This window comes from Pyxicephalus adspersus, chromosome 4, assembly GCF_032062135.1.
Source record: "Pyxicephalus adspersus chromosome 4, UCB_Pads_2.0, whole genome shotgun sequence".
In the NCBI taxonomy this organism is placed as follows: Eukaryota; Metazoa; Chordata; class Amphibia; order Anura; family Pyxicephalidae; genus Pyxicephalus; species Pyxicephalus adspersus.
The window spans coordinates 115,354,600-115,364,743 of NC_092861.1; positions in this window are offsets into that span (position 1 = coordinate 115,354,600).

Consider the following 10,144-nt stretch of genomic DNA (forward strand, 5'->3'; position numbering starts at 1 on the left):
GCTGGATGTGCACAGCGGGACCATGGAGGTAAGGCTGTGACAAAATTACGGGGTTAACCATCCTAGCCATTTTTTTTTGCCCGACCTTCGTACGGGCATAACGGCTAGGTGGTTAATGGGGTGAAATCTACGGGAACACTGGTCCCTGCCCTCCAGCGAGTTGTACCAGTATTTAAAGATTAGGCAGTACCTAAGCGATCTTCTCATCAGCCCTGAGATTGACACCCCTTGAATCATGTTGTTTCAGGAATGCCGGTTCGTCTGGACTGGTGTCCCTTCTTTATGCTACTTTACTTCAGGCTAACACTTGCCCCCCACAATATATTTCTAGATGGGAGGATGATTTAAGTTCCACTATTACTAATGATGACTGGGAGAATATATGGCAAGCTATTGCAAATTGTTCTCCTAATGTGATCGCCCAAGAAAATGGGTATAAAATGCGATTTAGGTGGTATTTGACCCCAGATAGGATCGTTAAGTTTGCCGCTGGGAGCAGTCCTCGTTGTTTCTGGGGCTGTGGTGCAGTAGGTACCTTTCGCCATATCTGGTGGGACTGTCCTACAGTTCGGAGGTTCTGGATTAGAGTCTATATTTACATCAGGTCTGTTTTGAATGTGTCTATTCATAAAGATCCCTGGGAAGTGTTACTTCACAAGCCTAATCCATCTCTGCCTAAAAATAAACGTACACTGATATCTTTTGTTTTTTTGGCTACTCGGCAAGTTATAGCCACTGCCTAGAAGAACCCATCTCTAAATTTTCAAGTGGTTGTTTCCCGTTTATTAGACACAATGGTGTTGGAAAGAATGTCTGCAATTGTTAATGACACTGTTTCTACATTTTATAAGATTTGGACACCTTTAGACCATCATTCACCCCCGTATTTGGACTGCAGGCTACTTTACCTATGATTTTATGCTCCTTCTATGTCTGACCATTTGCGTTTTTTCATGCGCCGTTTTTTTCCTATTACATAGTTTTGTGTATTCTCTGATCACACTTGGGTGTTTTTTCTTATTTGCTTTTTGTTGTGTGGAAGTGTATTTTTTTCTGATTGTTTTGTTTTTCTTTTATTTTAGTTTTCTCTTTTTTTGTCTTTGTTCTGACAAGATTATACTTATGTCATTTTTTGTTTTTCTACTGTACTTGTTTGTAAAATGTTTTGAAAAAAATTATTGAAAACAAACATAGGTGAAAACAAGAAACTTTCATACCAGCGAGGATGCAAAGCTTTTGTACCCCAGCCAGCAGGGAAGTGATGATATAGAAATAGGTAAATGGTTTCCTTGCCCTATGCAGCAATCCTGGACTTATCATTGTCTAACAACCACCATTAACCTGCTCAGAGACCCAGTCCTCACTATCTAGATAAAACCCTTGCAGCAGTAGTCAGGGCCGGATTTATACTATTTTTTCTCCCATAGGCTAGAAGCTTTTCACCTCCCATGGCAGCATAAAAGCTAAAGCTATCATACAGTGCTGGCCTGTCAAGTATTGCTACCAACTAAAAAGCAGAAACTACCATACAATCTGTTCTGTCATTTGTAGGGGGGCTCAAACCTTCTTTAAACCCCATTAACTCTGCAATAGATACTTCCAGAGAAATGTGTTTCATGTGACAGATAGCCAAGGCAGACACGTTCTAACTGCTACATCTTCAGGTCCCTCCATCTCACCATTAACTGGGAAGTTAGGGTTAGAAGAAGATAAGTGACCAACTATCTATAGGCCAGCTATGGGGTTTAAGGAAGGGAAGAAGACAGTTATGGGTAACAGGGCAGTGCGTTATGATGAACAGACTTTTTTTGTTATAATGATGCTATAATGATTTTATTTTACAGGGAGTTAGCCACAAGTGTCTCCGACTTGCACCTGTAATTATGTTTATCTCCACCTACCCGTACCAGAGAAATTGGGATTGAAGTTATAGAAGCTGGTATGTGTAACAGGGCAACACGTTTTGATGGGTAATGTTTTCTATAGTGATGAAATTTTAGGGGCAGCTGAACAAACCACCCATCATTACCATGACACACTGTGCCACAGGTTAGGCGGCTTTATGGAAAGTCTAGCCCTGGCAGTAGTGCAAAAAAGTACCTGCATATTTCTTCACTGATGTGGAAAAGTATAGCTAACCTTTTATCTGTATAGCTGTTTCAATGAAGGTCTTATGTTTGCTTGTTCAAATATGTTGTTATATAAGAAAAGTCAACAATATCAATGGTTAGTAATTGCATTTTCATATGGCTGTATGTTTATTACATTGAAGTTACATTTAAAGGGTTGGAATTACTGGGTGAGGATCCTGATCCTTTTAAAGTATAGGTAATACATTTGCTTTGCATCGTAGGAGCAAGCCGAATAGGATGAGGAAGACCATTCCAGAGTTAGGACAGCTCTAGAAAAGTCTTGGAGCCGTGCGTGTGTTGAGGTCTGAGTGAGGAAGTCATTAGTTGGTCATCGGAGGAGCGAAGAGAGTGGCTGGGGGACTATTTTTCTACCAGGTCAGAAAGGTAAGTGGGACAAGAACTGTGGAGAGATTTGAAGGCAAAGCACACCTTAAATTTGATTCCAAGGTGAAGCCAATGAAGAGAACTACAAAGAGATGCAGCAGAAGAGAAGCAGTGGGAAGGATCTGACTGCAGCATTCAAAATAGATTGAGGAGTAGGGATGAGCGAGCACATTTTTTAATTTCGGTCTTGCGGCGATTTGGGCCGTTCTCGCTTACCAAACATGTAGGCGAGAACGGTCTTTGTAAATTCGGCCGGCGAGACCGAATTTTAGGGACCTGCAAGACCAGTCAGGTGAGGGGAGCTGTCAGCTTTGCTCCTCTGATTGCTCTTGCAGCCCTTTACTAGTTGTATGTGTTCTATGTTCTCATGAATGAATGCAGCGTGGGAAAAATCCTCTGATTTTTCCCACGACCGCTTTTATTTATAAACGCAAGCCGAATTACTCACTCTGAGTTTATAAATTTATGAAGGTTATTTATGAATGGAGCCGTGAGAATCCTCCTCTTCGTGAGAGATCCCTGGGCACTAAAGGGCAGAATGAAGGCATGCTCGCTGAGGGAATGAGGGATCACTCACTGACAGGAGGATTCCCATGGCTGTATTTATGAATACAGCAACGGTAATCCTCCTATAATGATTTCCTGGTTTTCCGACGATTTCGCGAAATTTCAGCGAAATATCGCTGACCCATCGAAATTTTCACAAGAATGCCAGAGGCATTCTCACTCATCTCTATTGAGGAGGTGAGAGTCATGATAATGGAATGGAGGATGTTGTACAGTAATAGTCCACTTGAGAGATGATAAGAGGGTGTATCTCTGGGGACAGGTGTTGATTTATTTTGTTTCTTTCTTGTTACAAAAATGTTTATTGAGTCTACAAGGTATACCAAAATGATACAATGTTACAACAAAAATTAATTAACATGAAATGATACAATTAAAGTTATAATGAAAAGGAAAAATAAATGCATATAATGTAATGAAGATAACTTATAAGAAAAAGTTAATAAAGAAAGGAAAATAAAATGAAATATTCTTTCAGGGGACATATATAACTGTATTATATGGAAAGAGTATGTACATTTAATTTAGTATAGTTTATCCACAGGTCCCAGATCTTTAGAAATGTATCATGTGTATTTTGTGTAATAGAAGTTAGTTTCTCATTTATCATAATAATATTCATTTTCTGATTACTATTTTATAACTGAGAGGGGATGTTTTCCAAGAGCTTGCAATTGTCATATTCATAGCACAAAAAAATTATCAGTTTTTGTTTTGTTTTTGGTATGTTTGGAATAGATTTATTTATTAATAATGAATTTTGTTCAATATTTTTAATATAGTATGGATGAGGTTATAGACTCTAATTCATAGTTTTGTTGTTATTTTGTTTCTTTCTTGACCATATGATTGTTGAGCTGCTGTTGTACATTTTAAATGTTGTTTATATCATTCTAATATTGTACATCAGTAAGGCGAAGTCCATTGTATATAATATAAAGGGGGTGCCTGGTGCCTAACATTTGGCAAGCTGACAAGGAACAGGAAGACGATACATAGTAACCTTTGCCCAACAACACAAATAACAAATCCTGGCCAGGTAAATTAGAGGAAGCAGTGCGTAGAGTGTGATCAGGTAAGTGACCACTAATGGGTGTTTTAAAAAAGACATTTCTGCTGATCACCAATGGTGAAGGAGGGTTAAATTGCACTACCACTAAAAACCAGTTCAGTACAATGGTTAGCAGCACAGTCTATCAATGTGGAGTTTTGATAGTATTGATAATATACTGGGTTTTCATACTGCATTCACTGTCACCAATGCCAGAGGCTATTACTGCAGTCGCTGAAGCTAATTGTAGGGGTATTTCATTGCACCCCCAACTCCGATGCAGGGGGATTATTTTGCTGATTCTTATACCAATGGAGATTGCTATACAAATGCCGGGTGTTATCATTGCAGTCATTGATACTAATTCCAGGGGCTGTTATTTTGTTGACATACACCAATGTTGGGGTCTAATATTCCATTGATGGACACTAATGCTGGAGCCCATTATTGCATTGACTGGCTCCAATACTTGTGGTTAATATTGTTGCTACTCACACCAATGTTGGGGGATATTTGTTAAGACACTAAAATTAATTCTAGGGGTTATCATTGAAGACATTGACACCAATGTTGGAAGCTATTATATTACAGCTGACACTAACAAAAAAAGGCAGGGGGTTTCTTGTTTTAATGATGTCGGCACATAGGGGTTATCATGGCCACTGACACCGATGCTGGGGGGTATTGCTGTAATTTACCTAATTCCCTTTAGAAACATCTTGTTCATTTACATTTCAATTTTTGCAGCTGACAATTTTTACCAGCTCTGGTTGAATTCTTTGCAACTCCTAAATGATAAGGTATTTTTTTAGTTTGCATTTTTAAGTTCCTTTTTCTTAATACACATAAGCAAATGGGAATCCAGAGAGAGCAGCATAGGTATATTTAGGTGGATGTGGAATCAAGAATTTCCCTGGATTCCAGCCTTTATGCCTCTCAACTGAATGGTCAAGGAGTTTTTAATGTTGATGATATGTTGTATGAAACAAGTTCTATATTATGGGTCATTTAAGTGTCTCTAATATTTTTATCTTAAAAAACTCCCATGTCTCTGTAACACTGAACAGGTAGAGAGATTGTGCCATATCAGACTTGATGTATTTTTACATGTTAAAAAAATCCAGATGGAATCCCTCAGATATGTCATCATCTCCATTCACCAAGGAGATTGTTTGGCTTCAGCTAACATTATAGATGCCTACCTTCATATGCCTAGGTTTCTGAAACCTTCATTTTCTGGGATTCACATTAGATTCCCTGTATTACTGACTGAAGGCAGAGGTTCCATGGACTCCCCTAGACTTCCTGAACTTTGATTTCCAAAGATCAGTTGATCATCCTATTTCATTGTTGTTGGTTTTATTGGTATGACTGTTAAAACCTAGGTTTTAGGAGATAAAAGTGTCTGTGAGTCTGTCCTTTGTTACAGCAGATTTATGATTAGACCTGTAAAGAATTTATATCCCAAAGGGCCTTATCCCATTTTGTTATTCACCTTACTGCAGTTAGGCTTGGATCTTGGATTGGTCCTCATTTAATAAATAGATCTGTTATGCCTTCTTTCCAGAGATCATTGGTCTCTAATTTCCTGATTGTCGGGTTTCCATTGTGGTGTGTGCCCCTATGACTCCATGGAATCTGAATCCAAATTTTTTTTTCTGTATTTCAGCATCCTCCATATGAGCCCATCAGGGACATTGCTTTTGCTTTTCTTACTCAAATAAGCTTTTTTTCTTGTTGCTATCACCTCTGCAAGGTGAGTGTATAAAATTAATAGTTTTTCTGTAGAGATTTTTTCTTATTCAGCACTAAAATAAGGGGCTTCTGAGACCCAGACCCGCCTTTTGTTTTTCTATTGTCCATTCCTCAGTTGGACTACTTTTGGTGATCCTAATGGTATCCGAATTCTATTTCCCTCAATGGATGATAATGAAAAAAAAAAAAAAAACTGTAAAATCTTTTTTTTTAAGTCCATTGAGGGGCACAAATCGTCTGTATTTTAGTACAGGCTCTTGGCTCTGCTTGCAACAATTTAAAGATGGGCTATGCTGGCTTGTTGAATCTTTTGATTGCTAGTGTCCAAAGCTTCCTAAAGGTGGCAGCATAATCCAGTGGTATCAGAATCCTGACTCCATCAGTTAAAAAGTTTTTTTGGTTTAGGAATCTTTCCCATAATCTAGAGCTAAATGGGATATAGATACATATCGTGCTGGACACCTTGAGATGTTGTCCATAAAGATAATTCCTTTAAAGTTTTTGTTGTTCACAATGGCTTGATAATCTTCCTTGCTACAGACTATTATCCTTAGAAGTGCACTCAGGATTAATGCATATCTACCCCCCTAAAATGTTTTGTTTAGTTTTAGATAAAGGAAAAAAAAGAAAGGTGGGGGAACCAGAGGGGCATTAAACAATGGGAACACCATTAAAGTTAAAGCTCTCAGCTAGGTGCTAAATATTTCACTCTCCAATACCAGCCTTGAAACCACTGGTGTTACAAAAATGCAGCAAACACAATTTGTCTTCTAGTATTGGGTTCTTGAGTAGTTTGGTTAGAAATAGGCGGGCCAATTTTTGTAGGAAATCAGTGAGTTTCTTGTTCACTCCACTCCTTTCATAAAATACTGTAATTGTCTGGCGATATTAGGAGATGCTTATGGGGCCAGCAATTCTGTGCTGTGTGCCATTGCAGTAAAAGTTTACTCCCACAACCAAAAAAATTTTGTGACATATGCTAGCAGACACTTTAAACTGTGGCCATGCTTTTTGTTTTGAGTCATTATATAATTTTTTTGCTGTAAAAACAAAATAGCATTTTCAACGTTTATTTATAACCTAGGCATCTCCTTGTCACCTGCCATAATATCTGGTCTGTGCCTGACATGTCTTCCACAATATTTTTTAACTTCACCACACACACAGCAGACCCTCTGGGCCTGATTTATTAAAGCTTTCCAAAGCTGGAGAGAATACACTTTCATCAGTGAAGCTGGGTGATCCATCAAACCTGGAATGTCCAGGATTCAAAACATTTGCTAGCAATTTACTTTGAAGAAATCCATTCCAGGTTTGTGGGATCACCCAGCTTCACTGATGAAAGTGTATCCTCTTCAGCCTTGGAGAGCTTTAATAAAGCAGGCCCTCTGTGTACAAACCACATTTGGCATATAAGTTATACCCCAGTGAAGTCAGTCCAGTGCTATAGGAACCCCATATTCTTTTTTTATACACCATGACTTTAGATATGCTTGTGTGGTACATGAAACAATATTCACACAATATTCTTTAAAATTTAAACTGATATGCCATTCTTTTTAATTTACGGCTATAATCTATAATTTTAGCAATTCTCCCTTTTTTATTTACTCATTAGTCTGTAGTTTGTTTTCTTTGTCCAGCAAGTCGTTACGTTACTGTGATCCTGGAAGCAAATTGTGCTACAAGTTTTAAAAACAGAATCCAAATTACTATCATCTATATAGACCTTCATATTTATTACAATCCTTACTCTTACCAGATTAGTTGCTTTCTCACATTTTAAGGAGGGCAATAACACCCTGGGCTGTCACTTCTGAATTTCCCAACCTCACATTTTTACTCAAATGTGTGCTCAAACACAGAATTAGACTTTTATTTCTGATACCTTTCACCCTGCTTCTTCATTACTATAGATTGCTACTTTCCAAAGGTCAACATATCTGCCACAGAAACATTCATGTTTTACATGTGACATGCATCAATATTCTACCTTGCTATTACAGTTACAATTTATGCAATTACTTATATGAAAAAGGAAAATGTTACTTACAGGCTTTAAATGCTAATTGTTTTGTTCTCCTGTGTTTTTGTAACTAATACGTGTTAATAAGCCACTTACTTTACAAGTAATTCTCTCCGTGATCCTATATCTGATTTTTAAAACACCTAGGCACACAGCCATTATCTTTAATTGCTGTACTCAGAGACAGTAAGAAAAAAGTAAATTAAAAGAAACAGAAAAAGAGATAAAAAAAAAGTGTTATAAAGTCTAGCAGGAAAATACACATATCCCATTCAAACTAACACACAGAAACTAGCGATACAACTTCTGAGTTTTTCCTTTGACTTAGTCTCAATAGTCTCCATAGCTTTACCTTTACCTTGCTACTTACACTACAGCCAGTTGGTTATTATGTGCTGATCGTTGTTGATTGATCCTTGATAGCCAAAAGTTCTGCCACCAGAACATTTTCTGGAAATTCTTCAACATGTAGGTCCTTTTAGAACTGTTGTTGGTTGTATTTCACCCTTCTCCCTAGAGGCCACCAATGTGGGGTTCATTTTCTGGCTTCCTCTAGATGAATTCCAATCAGTAGCCCACTGCTTCTTGCAGCAGAATAATCCTATCTTGAACGCTGTAGCCTTCATTCTTTAAGGCTATGGCCCAGATCTCAAGATAATCTCCAACTGCCCACAACAACAAAGATGTAGCTAAAAAAATCAATATGAATCAATATGAAATATAAAAATTAAATAAGGCTGAATGTTAGTGGAAGGCTATGTTTCTGAGTTTAGATGCTGTGTGCCGTGCCACAAATGTGGTACAACTCAAATACGGGTTACTCACAAGTTTTTTAATTGGGCTGCCAACAGAGCACATCCAATTCAGACAAAACCACCCACAAGGAGAAAAATGGCTTCATTACAGTGAAGTTTATATTTCAAGCACAATTTTTTTGAGGATGGTAACCTTTTAAATACCTTTTTAATATTTTTAAAATGTTTTAAATGTACAGTTTTCATTAAAATAATACCTGATGATCTTTGACAGGGGTTGTTTAGGATATGTGTGCTTAATTCTGCTCTTGTGTTGACTCCCTGTTACACATGTGCCTGATGAAGACTACCAATCTTTGCATGCATATATTGCGATGTGTATATTAAATCAGCTTCTGTTTGTGGCCTAAAGGTAATTATGCATATAAAACCTTAGGAACATTAAGACATTAGAATGCAGACAGAAGTGCTAGCACAAAATAATTTGCAATTACAATATCTGATTAGGTTTAAATATAAGTCTATTATAAATGTATATGTCATAATTGCTAAGTACATAACAATTAAAATTTGTTATAAAGACTGTTATGGTCAGCTAAATTAGTAAAAAAAAAGAAAAAAAAAAAAAACAGAAGAAAAAGGGCCATGTCAGATAAGTGATTTTCTCACTGACTGTCACACTTATTTTGCTAAATTGCAGATCCTTGTTCATGTACTTAAGCTTTGTTAAGTTTGAGCCTTACACTATTCTTGTCATATAAGCACTTTTTTTTTGCTGTCAGCCTGTCTCCTTCATATAACAAGATTTCATTTTAATTAAAGGAGTGTGAAGTGACAGTCACCTCCAGAAGTCTGACAGCATTCCCCAGTAAAAAAAAAACAGAATTGATAGTCTGACTTTATTATTATTTAGAATAACATCTGATAAATGTTGTGTGAATCCTGGGAAGAGACAACAGGTTGAAGGATAGTGGTTATCATTCCATAGGGTGTGCAATGTTCTTATATGTACCATCACAGGGTTATATTACTTGTGACTGAGATGCATCTGCCACACTGCAAAAGAAGACCAGTGGTGTACATATTTCTTGGTTTGGCTATGAAAACTCAGTGTCACTTCTCTCCCCACTGCATGGTTACTTGGCTAAAAACCTGTTCAATGGGCAGTGAGATGTTTCAAAAAATAGTGGGATGAACTAAAATGTAGTAAAAGGTTCTGCTTGGTTTAATAAAATTGCAAAGCATTTGGTAGATAAAACAGCCAATGACTGAAGTGAACAACTAGGAACCTAAAAGAAGTGGTGGAGTAAATAGTGGGGGACAGACGGGCAACTAATGTAGATTGTATAGCACTGCATAATGTAATGTAAATGCAAACTGGCACATTATGGCAGCACTCAACCCACCTCAAAGCAAAAAAAAAAAAATAAACTTTTCACAATATTGATTTTCAAACATGATGCATACAAAGTGC